This window comes from Chroicocephalus ridibundus, chromosome 7 (genome assembly GCF_963924245.1).
Source record: "Chroicocephalus ridibundus chromosome 7, bChrRid1.1, whole genome shotgun sequence".
In the NCBI taxonomy this organism is placed as follows: domain Eukaryota; kingdom Metazoa; phylum Chordata; class Aves; order Charadriiformes; family Laridae; genus Chroicocephalus; species Chroicocephalus ridibundus.
Genome location: NC_086290.1, coordinates 39,710,426 through 39,737,629, shown reverse-complemented (window position 1 = coordinate 39,737,629; position 27,204 = coordinate 39,710,426). Strand labels below are relative to the sequence as shown.

General features: G+C 45.3%; 1 protein-coding gene across 37 annotated transcripts in view; it reads right to left on the bottom strand.

Annotated features, from left to right (window-relative positions):
- Positions 1-27,204, bottom strand: part of MAP2 (microtubule associated protein 2) — a 229,008-nt gene that overhangs the window by 112,577 nt on the left and 89,227 nt on the right. For 33 of the 37 annotated variants that reach the window (XM_063342104.1, XM_063342119.1, XM_063342112.1 and 30 more), the window contains exon 3: positions 22,640-22,705. The exons of 1 other annotated variant lie outside the window; for it this stretch is intronic. The gene's annotated coding sequence lies outside the window, so the exon portion shown is untranslated. Of the gene's footprint in view, positions 1-22,639; positions 22,706-23,070; positions 23,337-23,365; positions 23,387-27,204 lie in introns of those variants that run through there. 3 more of the 37 variants (XM_063342105.1, XM_063342110.1, XM_063342106.1) reach the window with 2 other exon arrangements.

The following is a 27,204-nucleotide window of genomic DNA, read 5'->3' as shown; positions in this document are numbered from 1 at the left end:
TCAACTCCAAGCCTAACTCTGGGAAACAAGTCTTTCGTTACTTTCCCCAAAGATAAGACAAGAAAGACTGACCTGCTTCCATTTGGGGGAAGAGTCTGCTGTGAGGACTCTCTCCTGCAATGTATATATTCCAATCACTTGTTTATTTGAAAATTATGTAGTTCCTGTGAAACCAAATGTTCTGTATTTAATAGCTTAAACAATAAGTCATAAAAGCCAATTTCAGCAGACTACACGTTATTAAGAAATAGGGATCCAGATGGTTAGCTGAGGTCAACCTCAGGCCAGCATACCCATAAAGAACACACACTTGTGTGTCCTTATTAAAGTTTAGAGATTTTGTAAAAACATGAGTGCTTTTCTTTTAGAGCACTCATTTCAGATAACTTTGTTTACTTTAATAAAATACCCTACATTTTTCACAAAGTTTAAAATAACTAGAAGCTGCCAGAAGTGGGAGACCACTATATTGTGGTTTCACAAGGAACTGTCGCATGTTTTTTCACAAAATTAAAAGATAACGGTAACTTGAAACTACTTTTGTTAGAAGACAGAAGCTGTGTCAAGGTTGTTGCATTTTGGGAAAACTTCCTGTGCCTCGAAGGTTTAGAAATGCTACAGAAATCAGTACCACCTCCCCTTTTACTCCTCAACTGCTCCGCTGAGAGCAGCCTGTGACAGCGACCGCCTCTAGCTGGAGATTTGTCACCTTTTACTGCTTCACAAAGCTCAGGTGGTCGATACTGGGTGCTGAAGTCTGCGGTTCCCGGCCACTGTGGGTAACGCAGAGGAATCGCCAGAGGAAGCAGTCACCATCAAGGCTTGCTCCTGCCCACCACCTCGCCACTAACCTGACACGGGACTTGGCTTCTAAGACCAGGAATCTGCAAATCCAAAGGCAACTTTTTGCAAATTATGGAGGTTTCGAGCATCAGCTGAGATCAGGTTAATGTGAAAGGCCTCGGTTCCAGCAGCAAGTTTGAGATGGGCTGGTGAGGACGGATCTGCTCAGGCTTCAGGGCTTCCAGCGTGAAGCCCTGCACCTCCCCGCAGGCTGTGCCCGAGCTGCCCCAGGCACTCAGCGAGACCTGCCTCAGATCATGCTTGACATTGACCTTTCCCAACAGAGAGCTAATTAACAGCTGATAACATTGTGACATCAGACTAGTGCAAAAGGAAGCAGTGAAACAGAAACTGGAGGAAGTTCAAAGGGTCCTGGTGCTCTCTCAAATCCCCTTCCCTCCTCTGAAAATCCTGCTGCCTGTGACCGGACAAAATGAGAGAAACCCACCATGAACATCAATAGCCAGCACTGCAGGAGGCACAGACTATATTGCTGGCCAAAATGCTCACAGTTTCTCCTTTCAATTTTCCATCCCCCTTTCTCTGGTAATTCCCTTTATTTATGAGCAGTTAAAAAGTGTATTTCATTATTATACTTTAATTGGCTTATGATTAAGCAAGCAGGCAGTGCTAAGGAGATGAGAAAGAATGGTGCAACACAGTAGAAAGCATTAGATGCCTTATTTCCTCCCTCAAAAAGAACTGCATGGTGCATCTGAAAACACTTAGCAAGCGGCAAGCCAACAAGAAAAGCAGGGCAAAGAGAGATTTCTACCCTCTTGAAACTAAATCCCTGTAAAGAAAATTATTACTCTCCCCCAGCACCACATGCTTCTGATTTGTATCAAAATGCATTAAAATAACAATGTTTTTTCCTAAACTGACCAGTCTCAGGAAGTGAGTTACAGGCTGAGAGCTGTACTTCACTTGCTGGAGACTACTTAAGTACCGGGCCGCACCGGTTACTCACAGCACCACGCTTTCTCCAACAAAGGACAACACTGATTGCAATTACTTTTATAAAAAGACAGAAAGAGTAAAAAATGCATTTTGACCTTAAGATTAGGGACTTTATGGGTCACAGCAAAGCCATTAACACCAAACACCTGTTGGAATAATTTTAAAAACAAGTATTTCATTATCTAGCGAACTTGTCTTTTTTTTTTTGTTAGAGCTAGCACGTAAACTTGGGGACCTTTCAAAACAAGCTCATTACTCCAAAGTGCGTAATAGCTTCCTTAAAACACTATGCTGTGTTATATTAATACCTTAATAAAGATTAAAGAAAGTGATTGAAAGCCAAAGGCTACTGACCCATTTGACCACAAGGGCTGCAGCCTCCTGTAATAGAGGATTTCAGGTACTTTGGCACAATTCAGACCTCATAGTCACACAGGGTACAGGAAGTCCTAAAGAAAACTCGATATAGAGACCAGCACTTCTGCCCACCTGGCAGATACTTTTCTTCACATTCCTGATCCACTTTCAATTCACACATTTGAAAATGGATTCACAGATCTGGGGACAACATTATGGAGCAATAGAAAGCTGTTTAAAAAAAAAAAACCACTCATGTATAGCAATGAATTACACAATAAGGAGAATCTCAATTTCTGCACTGATGCATTTGCTAACAAAATTTATACTTTCTATTTCGAGGATATTACAATTTTAAAAACCACTCTGTGGCTCAAAAACTATTTCCATAAACGTAAAGAGTTACTAGATCTCCTTAAAAGAAAAGGAAGAACCATACTGCTTAGGGATATAACATGATGCCACAAGTAAAGGCCTTACTGTCAACTCTCGAATCCTGTTCTGCCCATCACGTCACACACAAGAGGACGTGGCAACACTTGCAGTCCTTGGTCCAAAGTTCAGGGATTGCCCCTGGTCAAGCATCTGTCAGGCAATGAGCTCTGCTGAGGGCAAACTGCTGCACCAGAAAGGCATATGCAAGGTGAGTGATACATCAAAACCTCCTTAGCCAAGAGGAGCAGCAAACTTCCATGGCTGCTGTGCAGAGGCAGAAAGCCCCGCACACACCCCCAAAGGGTGGCTCTTTCTGCATACATGGCAGATATTGCCAGATTCCAGCATCATGATTAGCCAGACACTTCTAAATGCTGCCAGAGACAATAGCCACGGGTCCTCTTTGTCGGGAGCACAGAGCCAGGCACTACTGCGGAACAGCTGCTGGAGTCTGCACACCCCCGTGCGTCCCACGCTCACTACGAGCCCCCATCTCACTTAGGGAGCCAGCCCCGCGTCGCAGCTTACGGAGCTAAACCAGCTCAAGCGTTTCTAGCTGTCTTCTTCTAGCTTGGGCCCAGGGACTAAGGGGCTTGAACTCCAAGAAGAAGATTTTCCTTCCAACCACAGGGCCTGAAAGACTTCATTTTTTCAGCAGACTCCCTTTGAGTTCTGTACCCCACGGTTACCTCAGCTCCACTCATCAGAGCAAGCACCAACAACCTCGTAGGATCCAATCCTACTTATTTCCAGTTTATACCTATGTGCCAAGTACATCCTTAACACACGCAGGCTTTGGGTGAGAGTGGGACCCGTTACAGTGGGCAGCGCACAGATGAGAAAAGGTGCTGGTCCTTGACGAGTCTATAGGCCAATACAGATGAACAGATGACAGAAAAGGAAATCCCAGTGATTACCACGTACCTGTAAGACTCAGAGTCTCTCTGTAATAAATGAACAACCTGTAATTCGGCATCGGTGCAGACTATGTTCATATAGAAGTCACACAACAGGAAAGTTATCTGCCTCTGGTCTTCTTTAACCTGTCTCCTATTCCGCCGCTGTTGCGCTCTCGCCTGCTCCCTGCCTCTGATTTTTGAGGATTATCTGTGGATTAATTTTCAAGGAAAACAGTTTTAAGAACTGTGTTGTATTGTGCCCATTTTTAGTGTTTTGTTTTTTTTTAAGATTATGAATTGAGGCTAAGGAAGATAAAATGCCTTGCCTGAAAACATGCACAGGCTCTACAGCACATCAGGGAAGTGCACGCTCAGTTTTCTGAGTTTCAATCCAAGCTCTAACGACAGAATCACTGCTCCTTCTTAGCTAAGGGCTGCAGTCTCTGTATGCAGTAAACAGATCATGTGGGCCACAGGCCTGAAGTTTATCTTAAGCTCCTTTAAAAGCACAGCTCATCATTCAGAGGAAAACGTGTGACCTTTTGTGACATCTCTCTGGAAGGAGCTTTCATGTCTGTTGCTCTGAGATGATTAGAAGACATGGTATTTCGAATGCAAACTAAGAAATCCCAGTGCTCCGTTGCTTCTTATTCTCAGGCATTAAGAAACGGATTTCTCTGGGTTTTGTAGGAGTTGGAGAAATACACGAAAACAGGAAACTTGCAATGGAGTAGCAGGGAGCTTTGTCTGCCCTTCCTTGTTGGTGGAAGTCTCACTCTTCTCCTTTCAGGTGCTGAAGGGCACCCTCCAGCCGCATACTGATCAGAAAAAGTTGCCTGGAGACTGGAGGAGGCAACAGCCAAACTGGAGGTTTGGAAGGATGAAAACCTTGTTCAGTTAGCTACTACAAATGGACAGCCATTCCTTATTCCAAGCTTTCCTTCAGGGCATGGATCAGAACATTTTGCTGAACAGCAGCTTCTCCACCAAGAAGAAGGAATACCTACCTCCTCGTCAGACTGGCCATGCCATAGTATGTTTTCTCTCTCCTGCTGGATAAGGAGCAGCTGGGTAAGGAGTGAGACGATCAGGTAGCACATGCTCCCTCCTTTGGATAGATGGTCTCCTCAGTTCTAAGGGCATTTTGAGGATGATGCCGTAAGACTACAGGAACAGGAATGGGTTGGATCTGCCAATGAAAGGATGGTACCCTATATAGTAAGGACACCGCCAGATGTCAAAAAGATAAAACCGTGCCCTAACTTCATCGCACTTGCAATTCTCTACGCTTACCTGGCCAGAACAGCACCTCTGCCTAGCACGTCTATTGTCACCTGAGCTGACTCAAAACAGCCACAGTGACCCGACTGGCACAACTCTAGATTGTACCAGCTGAGGGCATGGTCTCAAAGCAGAAGCTAGTTTAGCTAGACCTCAAAGTTTGATCACCAGTACAATACCTAGTCACAGCAACAGAACTGTCAGTACTCCTGGAAACTACATGGCATCTGAACTGAGCCCCCTTGAGGTTGTTCAGGTAGTATCAGTCTTTATTAAGGTTTGATTCCTTCAAGCCCCTTGCATCCACACATGTAGTGTCGATTTTCTGGTGACCTCTTATTACTGAGCTGGCCCATTTCCCAGAAAACATATGCCATCTGAAGTAGCTCACCCCAAATTACTCCAAACCAATTAAAACTGTTTTTGAAATGAATTGCCTCTTGGCTGAGCGTATTTTTGCAAAGCTGTATTTTGCTCTCCTTATTGACTGTCATGGTCTCTTATGCCCTTGTCATGGGGGCATTAGCCCAAAATTACTTGAGGGAAACTACAGTCTTCCCTCCTGTGGCCAAAGAGCCCGGAGAAGGCAAGTGCTCCAGGCTACGCCGCATCCCAGTTTAACAATGGGGATAGCAGGAGACAGGAGTTAAGGCTGAGACAGAGAAGTTCAAAGGCCTCCTACCAACGATGGCTAAGTCCAGTCTGTCTTACAAAGGCAGAACTATACCACAGGGCTCTTCACTCAGGAAAAACAAAGGCACATAAGAGAACAGAAGCTGCTACGAAAATAACACTACCAAAAATTTGTGTCTGAATTCTGTAGAGACATACGGTGTCCCAATAAAAGGCTCCGCGAGAAGTAATACGGCCACAACTCATCCTGAACACATGTGACAGTGGGGCCATAAAGTCTGGGAAACAGAAGACAGAATGAATCTCCTGTAACCCAGTACATGTGCTCGGTGTCACAAGATGAATCATCGATTTGCCTTAATTAGGCTACATCCTCCTGCTGTCATGCAACCTCTACTTGGCAACTGCACAGCTAGGTGAAACCAACCCCTTATGTATCAGTAACTACTGGATAAAAGTTTAATTTTGCTATATTCTAGTATCACAGTGGCTCACTCTGCAAAGTTAGCCATAGTATTTTCAATTCAGATGGATATGTGAGATGGCATACCTTAGTCGTAACTTCACAAGTAACACCTTCAACAGGTGAAGAGGATTTGCTCAACCAACCAGCACAAACTTCAAGGAAACAGAAACAAAGAAATGCTGAAATAAAGACTGAGCACACGTTTGGTACTGAAACCAACCATTTAAACCAAGAACATAATAGTACTACAAAACAATTTCCTATATTTAGGTGTGCACTTGTAATAAATGTGCTTCAGATATTTTCAGTTGTTGATTAACAATGAATGAAGAAACAGCCTCACTAACACTACTCCACATGGCTGTTTTAATGCTACGAGACAAATGGGTGCTTATGTGACTCAAGAGGTCGGAGGAGGGGACTTATTCTTTTGGACAAACTGCATGTTGTGAATTACTTGCTCCAATCCTCTTATCCCTAAGAAAAGTAAGGTAACTGGTTAAAAGAAACAATCCACCCTTATCTTGCTGCCAACAGAAAAAAATCTTGCAAAAGGTATTTTGTCATTGGAACTAATCAAACTGTGCTGCGCATGAGGCAATGCCTTCCACGGTGAGGGCAGTGTCTTGGCTTCCAGAGATAAATTAAGAGCCACAAGGGCACAAAAGGCTTCTTCCCTACTGCAACACATGTGCACACAAAAGGGTAACTGCCTCTGCATTAGGGCAACTGCTGCCCTCGAGGCCCCCCAAGACTGAGACTTGCCTCTCTACACCTGCGTGTCAGAGGAGACCCAGGACCCAGCTTCCCCCCCTGCCCTCCACTGCTGAAAGCACAGCAGCAGGAGCAGACACCTCTCCAGGTACCTCCCCGGCTGCTCGTAGCCGTCCTAGACGTTACCCCGGGACAGTCCTGATGAGCACAACGTGCCAATGACCTTTTTACCCATCCAACACTGCCACACCAGCCGCAGAGCAAAGAGCTTATTGATTGTAGCTGAGCCAAAAGGATCCCCTGCTAGAAGCTGCTTCCATAGCATTATTTTTTACTGCTGATTATTAATAGAACCAACTGATGGAAAATAATTTCCAGAAGGGAGATAGACAGTTTAACGGGAAACGTACAAAAAAGCTAAAAGTCGTCTCAAAAGTCTGCGCCATTTTCACATTGTTAATGAGCCCCATTCTGTATAAAACACACATCCTTCGTGGGTTTACGGAGAACTTACGTAGGGACTTCTGCCACTGGGATTTCCGTAGATGGAAAGAGTAAATAACACACATAAAGGAACTACGCTGTAGGAAACATTGCCCTAATTTTGACAGCATATGCTTTAATGTACCGTTTGCAACCAGTCAATAAAACCACACAAATCTGTTTGAATACGGAAATGAAAGCATTTCAATGTGAGTTTAATTTTTAAGGTTGAGCCCACACAACCGCATGTGTTGCTACTAAACAACTCAGAAGAAATATAATTTATTTTAAACAGCCTTTTTGATATTTCCCCCCCACCATTCTTACCTTTAAACATTCCGCTAAGTCCATCACAATTCCTGCCTACATATTCATTATAATTACGTAGATACCTGAATTAAAACATCTTCATTTGTGTAAGGATAGAATATACCTAAACACCTCCACACTCACACCACAACTACACCTTAACCAGGATGGGATGTCATTATACCAATTTGCTCTACTACAGATGATCAACCAAGAAATAGACATGACCAGAAAAATGCAGATGTTTAGACCTTTTTAGACCTAAGGGTTGTATTAGAAGTGTATCCATAGCGGCCATGAGCATTTTAGAGGAAATGGCAATTTGGGAACCAGAGCAAGCCAAAGCTTTACCAAACCATGAGTGAGTAACTAGAAGGTGTATTTTAGTAGTTAATATTAAACTGTAAATTCTCCCATTCTGCCAACATCATTAACATCACTTTTCGGCATAATGACAGCCTCTGGCAAAAGACTCTACGGTGACAAATCCAATTAACTTTTCTCATCTTTATCTCACAGGTCACCTGTTAAAAAAAAATGCATGTTTACTCCGTCTCCTCTTCGGACAAGACTGACTGCAGTGGAGGTGAAGTGGTCTTCCGCGTCAAGTAGGTCACCCCGCCTCAGTTCCGCGTTGTGCAAGTCACTCTGTGCGTTGTGAGGGAGGAAGGACATGCCTCCCCGGCGCCCAGGCGGAGCTGCCTCATGCCCTGCAGCCAGGCTGCTCTCCTCCCCTTAGGCACTGGAGGGGAACCCGCAGAGCAGCTGGTATCTACACTAACCCAGTGCGCTCTCTTCACTGAATAAAGGAGCTCCTCGGGGGCACGAGCCAAAACCCACTGAAACTGATAAAAGTTTTTACTTTGGTTTCCGTAGGCTTTGGATCAAGTCCTGTTGATACAATCATACACTTCCTACAAGATACGCAAGGGGAAGAGGGGGAGAAAGTATTTTAATTTAATCTTGTGTTCCCCTGACCTTAAGGGAAGAGCACAAAAGGACCATTCAACTCTAGGAGCAGCGCCTGGGACCTAAGCAATGATGTCAGGAATCCATCACAAGCGGATTTCACAGCTGTGGTGCAAAAACAGCTACCTGTGGCAATGGGAGGACATCCTCGGAGTAATCAAGTCTGATTCCCTCTTGGATGCAGTCGTGCACAGAGGCTGTTTCTAGGCACTATTTGACCCTGTGGACACCACCTCCAGCCCCTGTCCCTCTCCCAGGGAGACAGTACTCTGGTACTGTCAGTACGCATGTCAAGGCTGAGACCACACAGACCATCGTGTCTGAGTTATACGACACCAAACGAGAGAACCCGCGTAACATCAAAATCCCTACACATCTAAGAACCACACAGAGTGAAAAGAAGTAACACGGTCCCAGAATGAAGGAAACTTCAGAGTTTCTTAGACCATATAACAAATTCACATTTGTTTGTTTTTATGTTTAATTATCCATAGCCCCTTAATGCATGTATGGGTCAAATGGTACAGTTTTTGCATGCAGATACACACACGTACACAAATTCGCCCCATGCCGTGGCGAAGTTAGATGATTCAAGGAAGAGGACAAACAGCAGGAAGGTGAAGCTGCATACTAAATTGCTAAGATCAGTTGTTAGATGTCAGCTCTCAGAGGGAATGCACAAAACAGTAGTATGGGCTTCATCGTCTTGAATCCATAAGCATATCTCTTTCTTCAGTATCAACAACTGCGTCTTAGGCCAGGAAACAACTAAACCCAGGCCTTCTGGCAGCTCTGCCTTGACAGAATCAAACAGGATTCATCCTTGAAGTGGCTTTCCTGGCAGTTTCAAACCCAAGGTACCCGCAGGAGTTTCATATAACAGATGCTGTGCAATACACCTTTGGCCCCAACACTAAGTTTTACATAGGGCGTTTTTTAGGCAGTCAAAACGTTCTTTTCTGGTGTCTTAAGTATCGCCATTTCTGCTTATACAAGCATTTGCTGGGCTAGTGATCTCCTGCGCTACAGACTGCAGCGTTTTGTTTGCTCCGAAAACCAAAGCACTGCCACTCAGCTCTTTGCAGTTACCCCAGGCACGGGACATTCTCACAGCAACACCTTCAACCTGCGAATCCCCAGGGAGGACTGCAATACTTTTGCAAGATCTAGGTGCAATCTTGGCAAGTCACTGACCTAGTCACTCCAGTTTCAAGCCAATATAAGGCACGTTCAGGCTTTAGATAACTACATAAATGCATATATTTTATGTATCTACCTAACAGCCTCCAGATACATGAAGTTTGGGGGTTTTTCCACACATTTCCTAGGTAAGAAAACTGAGTGATGCAGTCACATGAGAAGGCAGGAATTAACCAACTCATCCTAAGTTACAGAGCAATCGCTGAAAGATCTGGGAGAAAACTGCCTTCATGCAAGCTATTTGGTGTAACAGCATCTGTAGAACTCTTATGTTAAGCACTGTAGAGTTTCCCTATCAAGTGAATTACTTAAAATTTTTAGATTGCATCTTCAACTCCATCCTCTTCCCCTCCCCCTCACAGAAACTGCAACTGATACCAGGTAAGCAGGATAAAATCTCTGGGAATCTCTGGGGCTTGCAATGATCACCAGTTGCATGACTGAAGCCTGAAAAAAAAACCAAAGTCAGCAACCATGCAATCGCTGCTGGACAAACTCCAAGCGCCCATTTCTGCTGGCACCCAGAAGACGTAGTGGCAGGTCACCATGGCAGTACCATGATCCATGTGCTACAAGCACTGGGAACGCCCTTCTTTCCCAGCAGTACACATTTTACATGTACAGTAAAATATAGCTGTGACCAGGAGCACCAAAAGCAAATACTTTCTTGGTCATGTTGTTCAGCAAGCTGCTAAGCCGATCACCACCACCATTGGCTCAACAGCCCAGACACAGCACTCCATAACATCATCTCCTTTAGGAGATACTAAGAATGGATTTAGGCAGAGCTTATTGCAGCACCTCAAACCTTTTGTGGAAGCTCAACGGGTACCTATGGGATGCAGACTAGAAACTGGCAAAAAGAGACCAACGCGTGACAGGAAAGACCTCGAAATCCAATTGTTTATGAACCTGCTCACGCACCAAACACCTCCTAACTTCCACCTCCAGTGAAGGAAGCAAGGGCCTGGGAGTGTTGCCACGTTTCACATGCTGGAGGACTTCCCCTTCCCATAAGCCTGTCAGCCCAGAAAACTGTACAGGATTTTGCTATAGAGTGAGCTAAGACACTGCTCAATTTTTAATTCACAGATGTGCACTGACAGGCAGCAGGCTGTGTTGAGTGCACAAGGACAACTAAATAATCTCCGGCCTCTGCAAAACCAGGGGCTCCCCTGCTGCTCTCAGGCGCACAGCAGTGGGAGGATGCCTCCAACAGCAGCAGGGGGACTCTAACTCACACGGGCTTAACCTCTGTCTGGATGGCAAAGACCTTCAGAAATCTTCCAGAATATTCCTGCTTCCTTGCACTTATCAAAATTCTCATGACTTGGGCTGTTTGTTAAAGGGAAGAATTTCACTTGGGCACTTGAGTGTTTGTAGCTTCAAAGACTTCAAAAGTCTTTGTTGGTGATGTTGAGAACACCTGTATAGAAAAGATCAATAAAACATGAACTGCGGAGGGGCTCCTGTTCCCGCTCGCATCAGTGCTGCAGACCTTCTGCAGCTGCTGCACCTGACTGGCTTTGGACGCAGTCCAGAGATGCAAACATCTTCAGTCTGCCCAACACCGCCATGCAGACAGCAGAACCAGACACCGGCTTACCCATCAGTACTGCCTCCTGACAGCAGGTAAGCAGACTGACTTGGATACGAACTGGCACAACAAACAGTGTCTACAATGCATTACACATTTGCCATTACATTTTTATTACTGTTAGCCCACTTTAAAACTCCTTCAAACTTCTCAACTCTAGCTAGCAAAATTTTTTACAGAGTTCCCTGAAGCATCTTCCATGTCCAACACTTGATCTTCTCCATACCATGCATTTATTTCCCTCCTAATATATTAAATCATAAAATGCATTTTGCCTTTCAATGCTTAATGCTCCAGCTATTGTTTATATGGCTACTGTCTTCTGTTTAAAGCAAAGTGCCCTATTAAAGTGCAGTGATTAATCAGGATGATAAACGCTGCGGTGAGGCCCCTGCTATCAAGCACATTTCTTGTGCAGAAAAGCGCTCATGCCAAAAAGGCAGGGGGGAAGGCTCATTTTCCACTAATTTAGGAAGATTCTTTTCTGTTAAGAAAAGTGGCAGCTCCTTTATCCAACAATGAATGCAGACTGACCAGCAGTTAGAGACCTAGTAAGATGCAGTTGAAGATAATAACAAAACGAAGTTGTCCTGTGTGAAAGAGGACAGATGGCAGCCACACAATAGCCATCAAGTCTACTTAAACAGATAAGCAGTCTTCCTACGCCCACCCCAGCCCTAGACATGTGCTGGTTCAAAGACCAGCCCTCTTCGCATGCAGCCCTCTAACCCCAAACAGGTGCAGAGGTCAGGGGTTTCCTTCCACGCTCTCATTGACGGATTTGCCCATTCTCTCCATCCAACGCAAAACAAGCACAGCCCGCGACAGATGCTCCTGCGCAGCAGTGATAAGCTACGCCCTCTGTGCCCTGCAGCCGCGTGCTGCGCACCCCGGGACAAAGCAGCATGGCTCTGGGAACGGCAGCGGAGCACCGCATCGGCAGCGCGGCTGCCAGCCTGGCAAGCCCAGCCTTTTCTCAGGTTTCTGAGCCTTGGCAGAGACAGAGACGCTGCCAGGGATGGCAGACGGCTGCACAAGAGATGCCCGTCTCACTTCAGAGACGCAGGCCGTCCCCAGGCAGACTTTCTGTATAGAGAGAATCAGTGACAGATACAGGGAAAAAGGAACAGAAAACCACCAGTATCAGCCAGGGTGGCCAGAGTGGGTGGGTTGCCGTGAATTTTGAATGACATGCATCAGTGAAAGACTTAATTCCACTAAGCAGCCAAGGGCCACGGATCCAAGGCCAATTTCTGCTATAGGGAGCATTTTACCAAAAGCAAAAGGTGCCGATGAGCCTGAGAAACCAGGAGCCAGAGACAAGTGGAAAAGCCGGAGGGAAGGCATCAAGGTGGTGGCGAGACAGACCCTCTCAGCAAGTTTCTGTGAAGTCTGGTGGGCCCTGCGCCCCAGACACTGCAAGACTGGGGCTTTTAATACTGCAAAGATTACTGCAGTCCATTGGCTTCACCTTCCTACAACAGACCTGCAGAGACGGAGTGCTGCTGTCTTCCTGCTGCAGGGCGGTCTATCGGCCGCAGGCCGGCAAGTCACATCTGAGGCACGGCCGGCAGCTGAGTGCCCCTGCCTCCCACCGGCTGGCGTCCTGCACTACTTCATCTTCACGTACAGACGGCTTCTGATCGTCTCTGCAAGTGGCACTGCTGGGAAATGAAAATGCTCTGGGTTCAGTTCTCATAAACACTCACGGCTGTAAATCCTCAAAAGCCTTTTTAAGCTCTGTCATAACATATGACTTTCTTTCCCATGACATAGTTTATTATATGACTATTTTTTCCCTTGCTTTAAGAAAGGGGGCATAACTGCAAGGAAGCGTACTAGCACTGTAATATGAATTGAATCCAAAAGTGGTAACTTTTTTTTGGCAGAAAGTGTATGAGCAGTTTAGGCCCCTCATTACATTTAGTAAACTATACAAGCAGAAGTACAGGTGGAAAGGAGATGCTCACATCTGTGACTACCCTTCCCTAGAAGCCTAGCCGAAGGCTTTGCAAGTCAAGTCACCTCCACAGATGGTGGATTAGGCCCAGTAAGAGTATATTTTTTAATGATTTTATCAATTTTACTTCAGCAACAGTATTTCAGAAGACAAAAACAATCTTTTTCCCTAATGAGAAAGTATCTCATCTTTGACAGATGTAGAAAGCTAAAAAAAAAACCAAAAAAAACCCAAAAACCCCCAAAATCAAAAATACTGTCCCAAACGCTAGTTTTTATAAACTGAGTAAAATTCTGGGTGAGTGAAAGAAGGTACACTCCTTTTTTTCCCCTGGCATTACAGATTTAAAATCTGCTTTTCTGTATTATATATGATGATACATGCATATACACACAGGCCAAATTCATATTTGGTTACCAAAAGAAGCTGATTTGCTCCAGGAATTAGTTTGTCCACAGTACTTTATTCCAATGGACCTGATAAAAATAATCCTAACTCCAGCACTCCCTTCACTGATATTAGGAAGAGGAGCTTGTTTTGGTATTTCTCCTGCCTGCTCTGATACCGTAGAAAAGCATTTTATGGATCCCGATAGTGTTACTACAAGCGCTCCTCATAAGAGAGCGAGCTCTGGAAAATGTAAATGCGAACACTAACAAATGCAAATGGCCACAAATGCTTTTGTCCATTTTTAATCATAGGTTGATATTTTAGGGGTAAAATCACAAATCTTTTGCAAAGCTGAGACCATGACTGAATACTTGTACTTGCCCTGCTGGGCAGAGATTAACCTCTAATGTATGAAGAGCAAAAACTAAGTTTTGGGTTGCACAGCCAAGAAGTATTTTGTAGCGCAGTTGTGATGGTATCCCATTGCAATCCAAAAGGTAATTGCGGTGGCTCCAGCACTTGAGGTGTCTCTGGAACAGAACCACAATCATCCGCCAAGCTGCTGCAAAGGATATTGCAATAGCCCCGAGCCTCCACCAGCCCCGGTTTAAACACAGTCAGCAGAAGGTGGAGGGATTGTCCACCCCACAGATCACCTTACAACTGGAAGAGGAAAAAAGAAAAGAAAGAAAAAAAAGGACAAGACAGACAGTCTTGTTGCTACAGCTCTCAAACTGGTGTCAGGAGAAGAGCTCCCCAGGCCCAGGTCTTGCTCAGGAGGGCTGTGTGATTTTTAGCAACAGGCGTAATGGCCTCGTTTCTCCCTGCGCAGGAGGCTGGTGTCCAGCCCTGGACTGATACAGCTGGCGGCAGTCATGGTGGCCTTCATGCACATGGTGAAGAACAACGTCACCAGCATGGAGGCTGTGGCAGAATTGGGAGGCACCTCTCAGGCAGCGCAGGCCCTCGTACGCAAAGGCATCCATCCAGATGTACAACCGCTGCAGCGTCAAACTGAAGCACGACAACTGTGTTGAGCCATCGGCCTGCGGGGTCTCGACCTGCACCTGGGCACAGACCCCCAAGAGCAGGAGCTCTTACACCTCATGCACCCTTCTGCCGCTCTTCCCTGCGCTCAGTATGATAAATAAAATTTAGCACTTTGAATTTCCTGCAAAAATACATGAATGAGGAATGACAGCACACAAAAAAAAGGCAGGGCCTAAGCGTTGGTGGATCTGTAAATATCAGTCTGAGGGTAAAACCGTTACAGGACAAGAACACTGGAAATAAGAGGATCCCACCATAACAACAGTATGCTCACTCAAGAATCCTTCCTAGCCTGTCCTGCTGTACTCAGGGCCGTACAGCCACATCACATAAAAGGCCTATGATGACGTGTGATGACTGCCCTGCTCTCACACACCCCCCCCTCAGCACACACAACACCGAGGGCACACAGCAGGCTGAGGGGGGACCAGTGAGATGCACAACAGTCCAGAACAGCACTCTCTTCATCTCCTTTTGTCTGTGCTACAGCCACACAGAGCTTATCTCCCTTTTTTTTTCCCCCCCAAAAAAAGTTTTTGTGAGTTCTTTCAGGGAGTTGTTCTTGGTTTGTATACTGTTTATGAGCCACATGGATACATTACTTGTACCATGGAGCATGGTTTCCATCCCTTCTGTTCTATAATTAATGACTAAAATGCTCAAGTTTCCTGCTTGTGAGTAATGCACACAATGGTATTTAAACTTTTTACACACACTGGCTAGTTACGCAATTGTAAAACTACTTTTAGTAGTTGTATACGTCAGTCTTGAATTTACTTTTTCATAATTACTTCCACAAGTGTTCGCTGAAAGACATCTTTACTCATGGACACTAAATACAACGAACCTAAGAATAAGCATGTTCATTTAAATATGGAAAGGCATTTTGTGTATTTTGCAGTAGAATCGCTGCAGTAAGCGATTCTGTCTGTGTCTCACGGCTGCCATTGCAAATACTGCTGTTCTTATCATTCATTACGTAACACCACCGCTACAAATAACAGCGCCAATTCTTATTTTAAAGATTATTAATATGCCTAGTTGTATTGCAGCAGTACTTTGTGGCAACTTTCCAAGGCAGATAATTCAATTCTCCCAGGCATTGCACACCCACCCAAGGAGAAGCCAAGCTCCTGCTCAGGGGGATGCTACCGGCAGCTCCGAGCATGGCGAGCCCGCAGCACCAGGCACCGAGAGCTCTCTGGATCCCAGAGGGTTCTGAAGAGAGACAGAGGCCCCCTTGGTACATGTATGGGACAATGGGGCGAGGGGGCGGTCACGGAGTTTTATATCTCAGGTTTCTATCTTCTCTGAGGGCATTCCGCACATTACTGAGCATCCCAATTTGTTGCTTTAACTCCCATCTTATCGTGACTATGAAAGAAATAATCAGTGCAATCTTGACTCACTCTTTGGCATCTAATGTTCCTTTAGTTTTATCATCGTGTTGCTAAACCCAAGAAAAGATTACTCAACTGCTGTCTTGTCCTTTAGAGGCTCAGAGCATGCAGTGTCGGAGCTGCGCGCTGGCTATAGCGGAGCGTGTGTTCTGAGCGAGGAGCTCGCCGCACAGCGCATTCAGCTGCAGTTTGTTTCACTTAAAAATAAAGCATGTGTGTTTCAGATTTCCTATAAACTTTAGAAAATGACAAGATCAAGTGTCAGACTACACTCGACTTCGCAGGGAAGTCACCGGAGCAGTACGTCACCGGGGCAGGGGATCTGTCCCGGCTGGACAATGATCCTGAGGCTGCTGAGCATCCCCGCAGCTGGCCGGCATCACGCCCTGCTGTAGCACCAGGATGAGGCCTGGCAACACGGACTTGCTGCCGTACACTTAAACCGCAGCAGGAACCGAGCCCTGATTTACCGTCAAGTTACCAACACAGGTATCAGCCATCTTGAATCATAAACTTGGTTTACACTGCATTAACTCAACACGGAGGGCCCTAATGCCAATCCATCAGTCAGGCCACTGCAATCACATTAAGAAGTGCTGAGAAGGGTTTTGCATTGATGCAAGTAAATCCACTCTTAAACAGATTTCAGTTAAACTGCTGCGACTATGGAAATCCTAAAGCAGGTAGTTCTAAATTATTAAATGTTACTGGGGTTTGTCCCTTCTCTGACCCCATTCAGAGATCACGTCAGGTGGACCGTGACTGCAGACTGGGTTTTTATGCCCTTGCTTTCAGCAGAAGCAAATGCAAGCTGGAGCTCTCAGTGAGATCGCTCCCTTGTGTGCTCAGGGCTGGATACAAGGGGAGAAAGGTGGAGCAGGGCTGATTCCCAGACAGGGCAGCCTGGTTTACAGGGCTAGAGCTTCCAAAGGCAGAACGTCATCAATCTCCCAATCCTTACAGCCCTATGTTTTCTAACTCTGCTGCCCTTTCTCCGTGATGTCTCAAACATTTTAAAAAAACAGCAGGAGAATTTAGAAAATCCACACTGCCAAGAGCAGCTTCTAACCCTGTGAAACTCCCCATCTTACCTCGACAATTGGCAGCACAGGAATGACAATAAAACACTACAAGTCTTCCTGAGACTCACAAAGGGTGTAAAATACAGTTGCAGGAGTGCAGCAGTCACCAGCCCGTGCATTGCTGCCAGAAGTACATGTGGGGCCTGACAGCACACTGACCGACCCCCCTCCCTCGCAGCAGAAGGATGTTCCGGGTCGGTGAGCAGTGCTCCTACGGACCAGAGATAGGTGCTTTCCCCCGTGCAAGAATGAGACGCCAGCTTAGCTCCATTTCCTCTCTGCTGTACTACCCAGGCAGTGGAGCCTGCTGCCCTGTACGCGAAGTTGGCGGGGATTTGCTGAGGAACTTCGCACAGAGATGTGTTACAGATTTGCCTCCATAGCTCAAGCACCTGAAACAGGGAAGGGGAGGATGTGCCGCACACCACTCCCTGGAGCTGTCACACGCATCTCTCTCTCCCCAGTCAAACTCAGGACTGTGGAATCCACCAAAAGTCGAAGAAGTTTTTCAGTATTAAATGCTACGATGCTGAGCAGCACAGTTCTCAGGTCCCTTTCTGCATGTGGATGGAAGCGACCTAGGAACCACAGAGACACAGGCAACCGAACGATACCAGGAGCTTTATACTGACATTTAAATACACATCTCGGTGACCTCTCCCCCACCACTCTCTACTCCTGTCTCTAGCAGTCATAAACCTCTTCCCCTTGATGATGAAGACGCTAAAAAAAAGGCACTTTCTTAAATGGGACTCATTTTCTTTTAGCCAACTAAGGCACACATTGCATTTTTAAGAGCAAATATACACACAAAGTAAGAAAAAGAAGAGATTAACCCAATTTACTAACCACACGTACTGAAAAATCACCTTATCGCAAGAACCAGGATGACTCAGAAAACAAATGTAAATAGCTTCTGTGATTTAGCACCGACTGACACCTAATGTATTAAAATAAATTGCCCATGATTTCTCGCAAGCTCCATGCTAATGCACTCCATAAAATGTCAGTGAAAACGCAGCAGTGCATAACTATCTAGAGGCTTCACTTGGTGGCAAATAATACAATGAATTGTCCTCTGACCAGGACAGGCAAAGGAAGTTAATCTGCATCTCCAGCCTTTCGGGGAATGTTCCAGGTTTGTAATGCATGAGTCAGCAGCATTGCTGCTACGGAGGGTTTTTTCCTAGCATGCTACTAGCAACACAGTCTCTTCTGGCTTTCCCAGCTTTGGTATGCCAGCTTAAGTGTCCACCAGGAAAGAAACACCTTTTGCATAAAATAGGACAGGTGAATTGATTGACACCAATTCATTATCATGTCAAAAGCCATCGCAGACCTGTATGATCACAATATAATTCCATATAGGAAAGCGGTCTGCATGAAGAAAAAGCTGATGGGTGAAGACAGGAGAAATCCAGTATTTTACTACATGTATTCTAACCTTTTTATTAGTACTGCTACCACAGTAATACCACAACCCCCTTTGTTACTGCAGCCAAGACAAAAGCCACCATACTAAGTCTCATGATCAAATCTTGCGTGTATGCAGCTTCCTCTAACCAAGGATCTCAATCATTTTACAAAGCTGATGAATACCCCTACTGCGGAACACGTTGGCATTTCTTAGTCTGTTTTACAGACAAAGAAAACAAGGAAGAGGAGGAGGACGCAAACATTCAGAAATGAACCTGGCAGCTTACAGCCCTTACCAGGAACACAGGCCTGCGCCTGATCACTCCTTCCTCCAGTTGAGGCCAGGTCAGCTCAGCTCCTGGTCCAGTTCATCCTCCATGGGATTTCTGCACTTTGATGGTTGCTTTCTTGACAGGTGGATACAGGGTCCTTCCTCAAGTTACTAAACCAAACTCCTGCTAACTGTCCCTAGCTCTTAATCTGTAAACGTACCTTGACAGAGAGTGAAGGGCAGAAACGTATTTTCTGCCTAGAAATGGAAAACACAGCTGAAATGAGTTCTGCCTTCCCTCCAGTGAAGAAAGCACTGACATAACCTCATCACTGCTGCCTCTGATCTTCCAGACGGGCAGTACGGCACGCGACAGCCGGCCATCACCCCGGAGCAGCTCTGGCCTGAGCCACATCCCGCCCGGCCGATGGCACAAGGACATGGAGAAACCGGGGAACTCTGGCACAAAGGCAATGGAAGACGTGGTAGGGGAGGAACGGACACAGGTGTAAAGCCATAGGAAAACAACTTTCATCAGGACCACAATACATTAGCTCCAGTCTTACCCACAGAAAACCAGTTTTATGTGGATTATTTTCTCCCCAGCTAATAATTTTTGATTCTATTGACCAATTTCAACCTGCAGAAGCAGAGGTAACTGTCTTCCTACAAGTCACCTGAAACCAGACATCCATCTAGAAGAGACAGACCCTGCAAGCGACCCCCTCAGTGTTCTAACTGGAAGGAAAGCCATAACATAGGACCCTTATTTGCCACTGAAAATTTTGCCTAGGAGACAGTCTTTCTAATCAGTAAAACAGCAGGAAAATCTTCAATGAGAATTCGTCATCAAGAACAAGACATAAATCCACAGGAAAGTCATCACCATTAATTCCGGTGCTCAAAAAAATACTTGTTTCATGTAATTATAGGACAAGACAATGTTAGTACTGGTTATCTAACCCTACCCCTAGTAAACAAACCAAGGATATTGAACCCCATCCTAGAACAGCCGTAAAGCAAACCTCCTCCTTAGCTCCATCACACGTGCTAAGAGAGGGCTGTCTGACAAGTGGGGTTAAAAATGAGTGACAATGTCAGGAGAGAGGCAGACACGGGGGCCCCAGCTCGCTCCTGATGCTGCTCCCAGGGAAAGAGCCCTGGGGATGGACTGACGCCACGCATTGCTTCTGAATGCCTTTGGTGCATTGGTCACCATGTCGTTTGTTTAAATGAAGGTGAGTGCCAAACATCACGTCATTCTGGGTGCATGCCCTGGCGTCCACAAACTGTAATCCAACTCACCTCGTTGCCACCGCACGCTCTAGCTTCTAGTGCCTTTTTGTATCAGCTAACAAAACGTTTTCCTTTTGATATTCCAAGCCATCTTATGCTACCCCTGTTGCTATAGGATTTTTAAATCCTGTCAATCTAGAATTAATTCTCTCCTTACAGATAAAGTGCCCCTTACCTTTATTTCAAGAAAATATAGTTCGACATAATTTCCATTTTTGCCAGCGTACCATCTCATTTTCTTCTTTCCAGCCAGAAGGAACAATTTGTAACATGAATCTTAAAAACCCAGATCAAAAGCGGAGGTTAAAATGACGGATAAATGAGAGATGTAATAAATGTATATGTATTGTTTATTTTAAAAAACAACTCCACCCCCTCTGAGTCTCCTCACCAACTCTGATTTATTAACAAATAGCTGACACCATGTCTTTGTTTTTAGGAGACCATAGAGGACGGTAAGATGCTGTGCACTGGAGATAAGAGACATTTCCATAGGAGATGAAAACCATTCATCCAAGGAGATCACATTGTCAACAAATCTGACTCATTATCCACAGATACTGTAAAAACTAGGCAGTTGTACTTGTCTCCTAACAATGCCATCGCTTCTGTTTGTGAGAAATCCTTCTTTTCCCCTTCTCCAATGCTGCAGCAAAACCTTGGATTTTGACATCAAGCCCAGCAAAACGCGTTAGTCCTTGAGACAGAGTTTGCAAAACATTAATGAAATCAGAATGAAACTGCAGTTTGGCTTGTTGCCCTTGGATAATGGAAGTGAAATTAAAAGTAGAGGGAAGAGAAGGGACTTTCCCTTTCAACCCCAATCACTCTATGATTCTATGCCTTGATTTTAGATAAAAACAGAGCACTGAATGTATTTTTCAAGAATTAAAGCATTTTATACACTATTTAGTTCAGGTTTTTCTATTTCAATGAGTCCAGTGATAATTGATACCAGGAGGAAACAGTATTAAAAGCAACTAAGAAAAACTAACAACTAAAGCATTCCTTTGAGGAATTTTATTTAGCCAGGAAAACCTATTAGTAAGAAGCCCTCTGCCCAAGACAGAACATACAAGGGCCAAGAGAACAGAAAGATGTGAAAAGAAGAAAACAAGGAACAGACTTACTCGCAAGAAAAACAGGAGAGAGAATATCCTGGAAAATTCACTAATGCTTTCCCCCCAGAAGGAGCATCTATCAGTCAGCCCTAGCAATTTATGGCAATGAAATGCATTATTCATCGCATTTCCGAGGGATGCATTGCTGCTAGCAGTGGCCCGCGTCCTTGCCAACACTGGCGTTCTGGCTTGGGGTTCCTGCCCGTCCAGGGACCCAGACTGGCCATTGCAGGAGACCAGGCTTTCTCACAGAGTTACCGTTACTCCCGGTTTACCCAGGCTGGAAATGTAACTGCCTTTGCTGAAGAATTTCTCACCCTTTTTATTCTGGTTTTCAAAAGGCACCCTGAAACTTCAGACTAAAGACACAGGCAGATTTTGATTGCTGGCCTACAAACACACATATTCCCTTCAGGTAAAAGCAGAGCTAAGAAGTATGATCAGCTGTAGGACACCTGGGGAGAACAACACATAATAAAGTCTGGTTTGGAAAGTATTGGATGACATCTGGCACCTGAGAAGCTAATGCGAGATGGACATACCTTTCCTTCTCTCCATCAAGGTGCAGGAAGCAGATTTTCAATCCTGCCTAGATTTCTTTTTTTCCTAAGGGTACACCCCCCGCTGCAAATCAATGAGGTCTGTATCCCTTAACCACTTGACACATCTGAAAGTTCAATACAGTCACTCAATGTTTTTTATTCTGCAGGGTTTTATCTCACCATTTCCCTCCTTTACAGCATCAAGGGGTTAAAGCAACCAAAGTCAAAAGGTATTAGGGGGAAGAGGACAATAAACTACTTTTCTTGGGAACTAGCAATGACACTGTCAAAGAACCCCAGTCTGTTCCCTTCATTTTGAAACGCAGAAGTAATTTCTGAAGCGCCAGTAATATGTCAAAAACCCCTCAGACAGAGGCTGTTCCAGCACTGCCCTGCCCGGCTACTGAAACTGTGCACAAAACCCCATGGTTTGACGCATGTGGTTTTTGGCAGCAGTGAACGGGTTAAAAGAAGTTTCCCTCCTCCATGAAAGCAATACAGTATGAAACCACCACTATGCTTTCTGCTGTGTGCAGTGATAGATTGTACCTGCTCTGAGCAAGCCAGTGAGTTTAACCCTCTTCTTGCTGATACTAAAAATCAATATTAAGACGACTCCACATCTGATACGACCGGAGGCGGTTTTGCACCGTGGCTATACAAACCCAAGACAATAGACAAGCACTCAGGTCTGCATCTCACCCTTTGGTAGCTGCAGCTGAAAGGACTAATTAAATAGCTAGAGCATATGCGAATGCTTCAAAAATAACTTTACAGTGCCTGCCAAAACAATTTGAAAATCTATACAAAGCTGCAACACAACATAGTTTGACAAAATGAAAAATAACAGCTATTGTTTAAAATAAATTTAAATAAGAACAACAAAAAACAAAGAACAGCCCACACCCTGTATCACATTCATTCCCACATTCTCGAAATCACATTGAAATACAGAGGTGTCCTACCTTTTCGATCTGTGAACAAGCAGATTCCAATCAGTGCGTCACGTCCAAGACTATATACTGGAGAATCTGCCAGTATAAAACAAAGGTGGGGGAAAAACAAATGAAAATACTTAATTTTTGCTGAAAAACAGTTTTCAGCTATGAAAAAAGTTTTTTTCTATTATACAAAGACATGGATGCATAAACATATCCATACAAGTATGCGTGTATGAAGGGGTGTGGGCATATAATATACATTATGTATGCATCAAATATATTTATAAACAAAACCATGGAAGTTTATTACCTATATATTTTAATTCATCCAGCGTGCACTGCTACGGAATTCAATCTACAGCAGACTAAATCCAAAAAGCTACAGCATAAAGGTATAACTCTTTCAAATCCTCAACAAGCAAACAAAGCCCACAGTTTTAAAAGAAAATCATTACCAGTTCATATGCTGCCATACCACAAAAGCCTATCCTTAAATAACTGCTGCATAATCATTCTCCTGGAGCGTTGTTATCCATCGGCTCGCTGCCTATCTCCAGACAGACGCAGTCTGCAAGCCACCAGCTTGTATCTACCATGTGTACGTCAGGAAAAGGAAAACTGCAAATTAGAAGAAGTCCCCGCAGTGGTGAAAAGGAAAAGAGGGTGAGTGGGAGAGGAAGAGGGAGTTCACTGGCCACAGAAATTTCGAGAATGATGACAAACCAGCCGGCTCCGCCATCATCCACTTACAATAGGATGCTGCACCTCGCCGCTGCTGAAGCAGTTTGTCAAGGGGTTGCTGGTATCGAATGCCTGACAGGCATTTTAATTGCATCCAACCAAGTGTGTCCCCAGGAATCGGGCCTTTAATCCTATGAATATAATCAACTGGTTTCTTTTGTACTGCTGCCAAACACACACAGGCACGCACTGCACACAGGCAGCAGCGCACCCTGTTTCCACCGCGATGCCGATCCAAATCCTAAACAGGTTTTACGGACGGTACACGCTGAAAAGGAGCTCTTGAGGGATTTAGCTTTTTCTGCATTACAGATTAGGAGGGCGATTCGCTCTCCCCCTTTATTTTTCTATCTAGCACTTATGTTCACGTGTTGGAACCAGCTCGCCTATGCTGTTATTTGAGCCTTGTATTTGCCTATTCACACCAACGGGAAATAAACCCAGGGAAAGCACAGAAGTGCTGTAAGACTGCAGGGACGAGAGGGGACCCTTCAGGACTAACAGGAGAGAGGAACAGGGCTCACTGCACGGTTCAGCTCACAAGCAAGTCGCTGTGAGGGGTCCAGTTTTACGGCCACTACTCAGCCATCACGCCTGCCCTGATCTTGCCTCCCTGTTCCGAGGCTTTCTCCAGAGCAACACTGATCCGAGTAGGACAAGGGACCTGTGAATTGGGAAATCACCCAGTGTTTTGGGAGGAGAGACGGTATGACTGGGCAGGGGCAGATTAGAGCAGGATGAAGGCATTTTTTAAAAGAGAGTATGTTGGTAATGAAACAGCAGAAGCAGCAAAGGAGCAGTCAAGAGAAACCAATGAGCCTAACCACACTCGTAAGGGTTGAAAACAAGCTTAAACATCCCTGCAGCCAGGACACGCAAGCCAACCAGATCCCCTTCCCAACAGCAAGGTGGTGCTTCTCAGTCCCCGTGACAGCAGAGCCCTTGGGAGGAAAGGATGTCAACAGGAGAAGGAAATGTCTCCCTACCACAAATTTTGGGAGAGGTCCAACAAACCCCTTTTATCTTTGAGAGAGACAAGGTGCTTGTAGGAAGGAGTAATGAATTTCCAGGGCTTCTCTCCCAAAACTTTGCAGGTAGAGGGCTGCAAAGGGAATCGATTCCCTCTTGCCTTCCCCCACAACCACGACATGATGACTTTTCACCCATCCATTAAATTTTGCATCAACCAGGAGTTCCACCCTCATTGCTACAAACCAGTCCTAGTGCCTTAAAAACATCTGTCCTGACGCGACAGTCTTCACCCACTCTCTAAATCACCACAGCAGTTGGGAGGATCCAGAAACGGAGGAAGGTAGCCCCCAAAGACAGCCTGAATGGGACAAGGATGATGGTAGAGCAGGTACCGCAAGGCAGCAAAAAGGCCTCCAAGAAGAAACGGAAAAAACAAGCAAGAGCATCACTAGCGCAATTCTTAGACCTTTCCTCTGAGAAAGCCTCCTGTGACTCATCGGAAGGGGTGCCTGCTGCTGCCAAACCTCCCACTGCAGAGCTCATCCCCTGCAGAAACCAAGGAAACTCTAATCCTGCCCTCATCTTCCTCAGCTCCACCATTTAGCAGTTGGTGCTTGTTCACAGCATTGCTACCATCCCTCCCCTCACTTCCACGGCTCCCTTCCTCCAGCCACTCTTTCCCCAGAGCAACCCAGAGCTCTGGGAGGTCCCGGAAACAGCACAACGGAGTTGGGATGATGGAGGGGTAGCAGGAAGTCCTGAAAACTGCCCTCTAATTTCTCTCAGATGTTCCTGACAGACCTCACGTGGTTCACAAGGGACTCATACATATTGCCAGGCTGTGTCCTACACGCTGGAGCCCACGGCTGAACCTTCAACCAGCCATCCAAACCGCCTTCACTCTGCCCACGCAAGCATTTCCAAGGACCCAATCGGTCAAAACAGTCCATGGCAAACAGTTTTATCATCAGATACAGCAAATGAGATATAATAATCAAGTCTGTTCCAGCTGCTCTGCAATATGCCTTTTCGTAGTCCTGTAAAAGCATTTCTGATGAGACAGGGATGAGGGGCCTAATCCTGGAACACAGAGAACACTCAGCCCTGTCGGAGATTTCACCTCGTGTTTTCCTGGCTCAGACAGGGAAGCAGGGTCAGCCACAAAGCATCACATAAGATCCATGTACCTCAACACAGTGAAACAGGAACACTTGTGAGCAAAAAGAAAATACAAACATCAGTAAGTTGACAAGTAAGGGTCCTGGAAATGTGTAAATTATGAACCCATGCTACGTAGCATGCATTTTTAGTACTTCGTCCCTCAAAGAGGAATAGAGACACTTACAGTCTTGGTAAAGGAGGTGGTGAGACTGTGACTGAAGTCTGGTCTAAACTCTAAAAGATCTTGCATGTTCAGGTGGGCTTTTCTCTTTAATTCTGACAATTCTTTCCAGACAGTCCACTCAGTTTCATTACTGTACTGTAGGAGAGGTTTGGAACAATCCAGCTGCTCTCCCTCCGTGCAAGGTGCTGGGCCAAACACGAGATAGCTTCTATTACAACAGGTTACTGAGAAGAGCCAAAATGCAGAAGGGGGTAGCGGTATCATTCTCCTGGTTTTCAGGATAATGAAAAAAACAACAATTAAGGGGCTTGGGCTTACGCAAGGTCACACACGACCTCTGCTGCCAAGACAAGCTAGAAGACCCTCCCAGAACCTCAGCATGAGATCTTTCCACCTAAAGCACTGCTGAAATCTTGCAACCGGCCTTTAACAAAGGACTTGGAGGTTGGTTGCTTCTTTTTTAGCAAAGACTGGGTGAACATTTTATGCCATGCCTAAAATAGCATCTAATATCATCAGTGATGTAGATTAAGAGGAATAAGTCTACTGAACAGAAACTCCACCACTCTGGTAAAAATAGCCCTGGAACAGGGAATTTTCTCTTTTTTTCACTATTGTCTTACCACTTATAACAGGGCTGGGGATGGCTGCCTGCTGGAAGGTTGAGAGGAGCCGGATGCTTCACCAGACTCTGTAAATATTGCCTGTTCTGCAGTAAGTACTAAATATCAGACTGTCCTATTTTGCCAGCCATCTGAGGGACAACCTTGCCTTTCTTTTTTTCCCTCCTTGAGAGGGGAAAACAGAATAGAAGGGGGTTAATTAATTCTGGAAAAAAACACATGCAGTATAGCACACTAGCTCTTTCACTAGGGCTACATGCTGAGGAAGGCTGAGGCTGGAGTCACTGTCTGTATCTCTATGGTTACTGATAATGGGGAGGATGAAGGGTGGGAGGAGTTAGGAAAAGCTGCATGCTGAGTTAGCAGCTTCTGCGGGTAACAAGGTGCAAAGGATTTCAAGGCAGTGTAGAAAGTTTCAGGATGCAGAGGGGTCTCGTTTTGTTTTCAGTCTCCCCCACAAAGAACATGTGTGCCAGAGCTGCTCTGCTCACCTCACGCAGCCAGCCCCTCCAGAGCCTTTTCAATTGCGCTATTGCTTTTACACCAGTGGTGCCCCCAGCTTTGTATCCACAGCAGATTTCAGCATCTTCACGGCACTTACCTGTCCTTTCTCCCAGGCTACCATAAAGTGGGCTCGTATTGGTGACATTGCCCTTCCCCAGCGTCCACGTAAAGGCATCCCTTCACACAGAGTATCATGGCCAGCTCTCCTGCACCCATTAAGCCACCAGCTGACAGAACGTGGGCTTCTGTGTGGCTCGGTTATATAAACAAATCTTCAAAACCCAGGCAAATTATGTCTTGTCTTTCCCCTATCTCAGTGTATTTGTCTTAAACCTGTTAGATAGTGTCAGGCATGATCTCTCTTTTGTGAATCCAAGCTGACTCTCCTCAATGAAATACTAGAT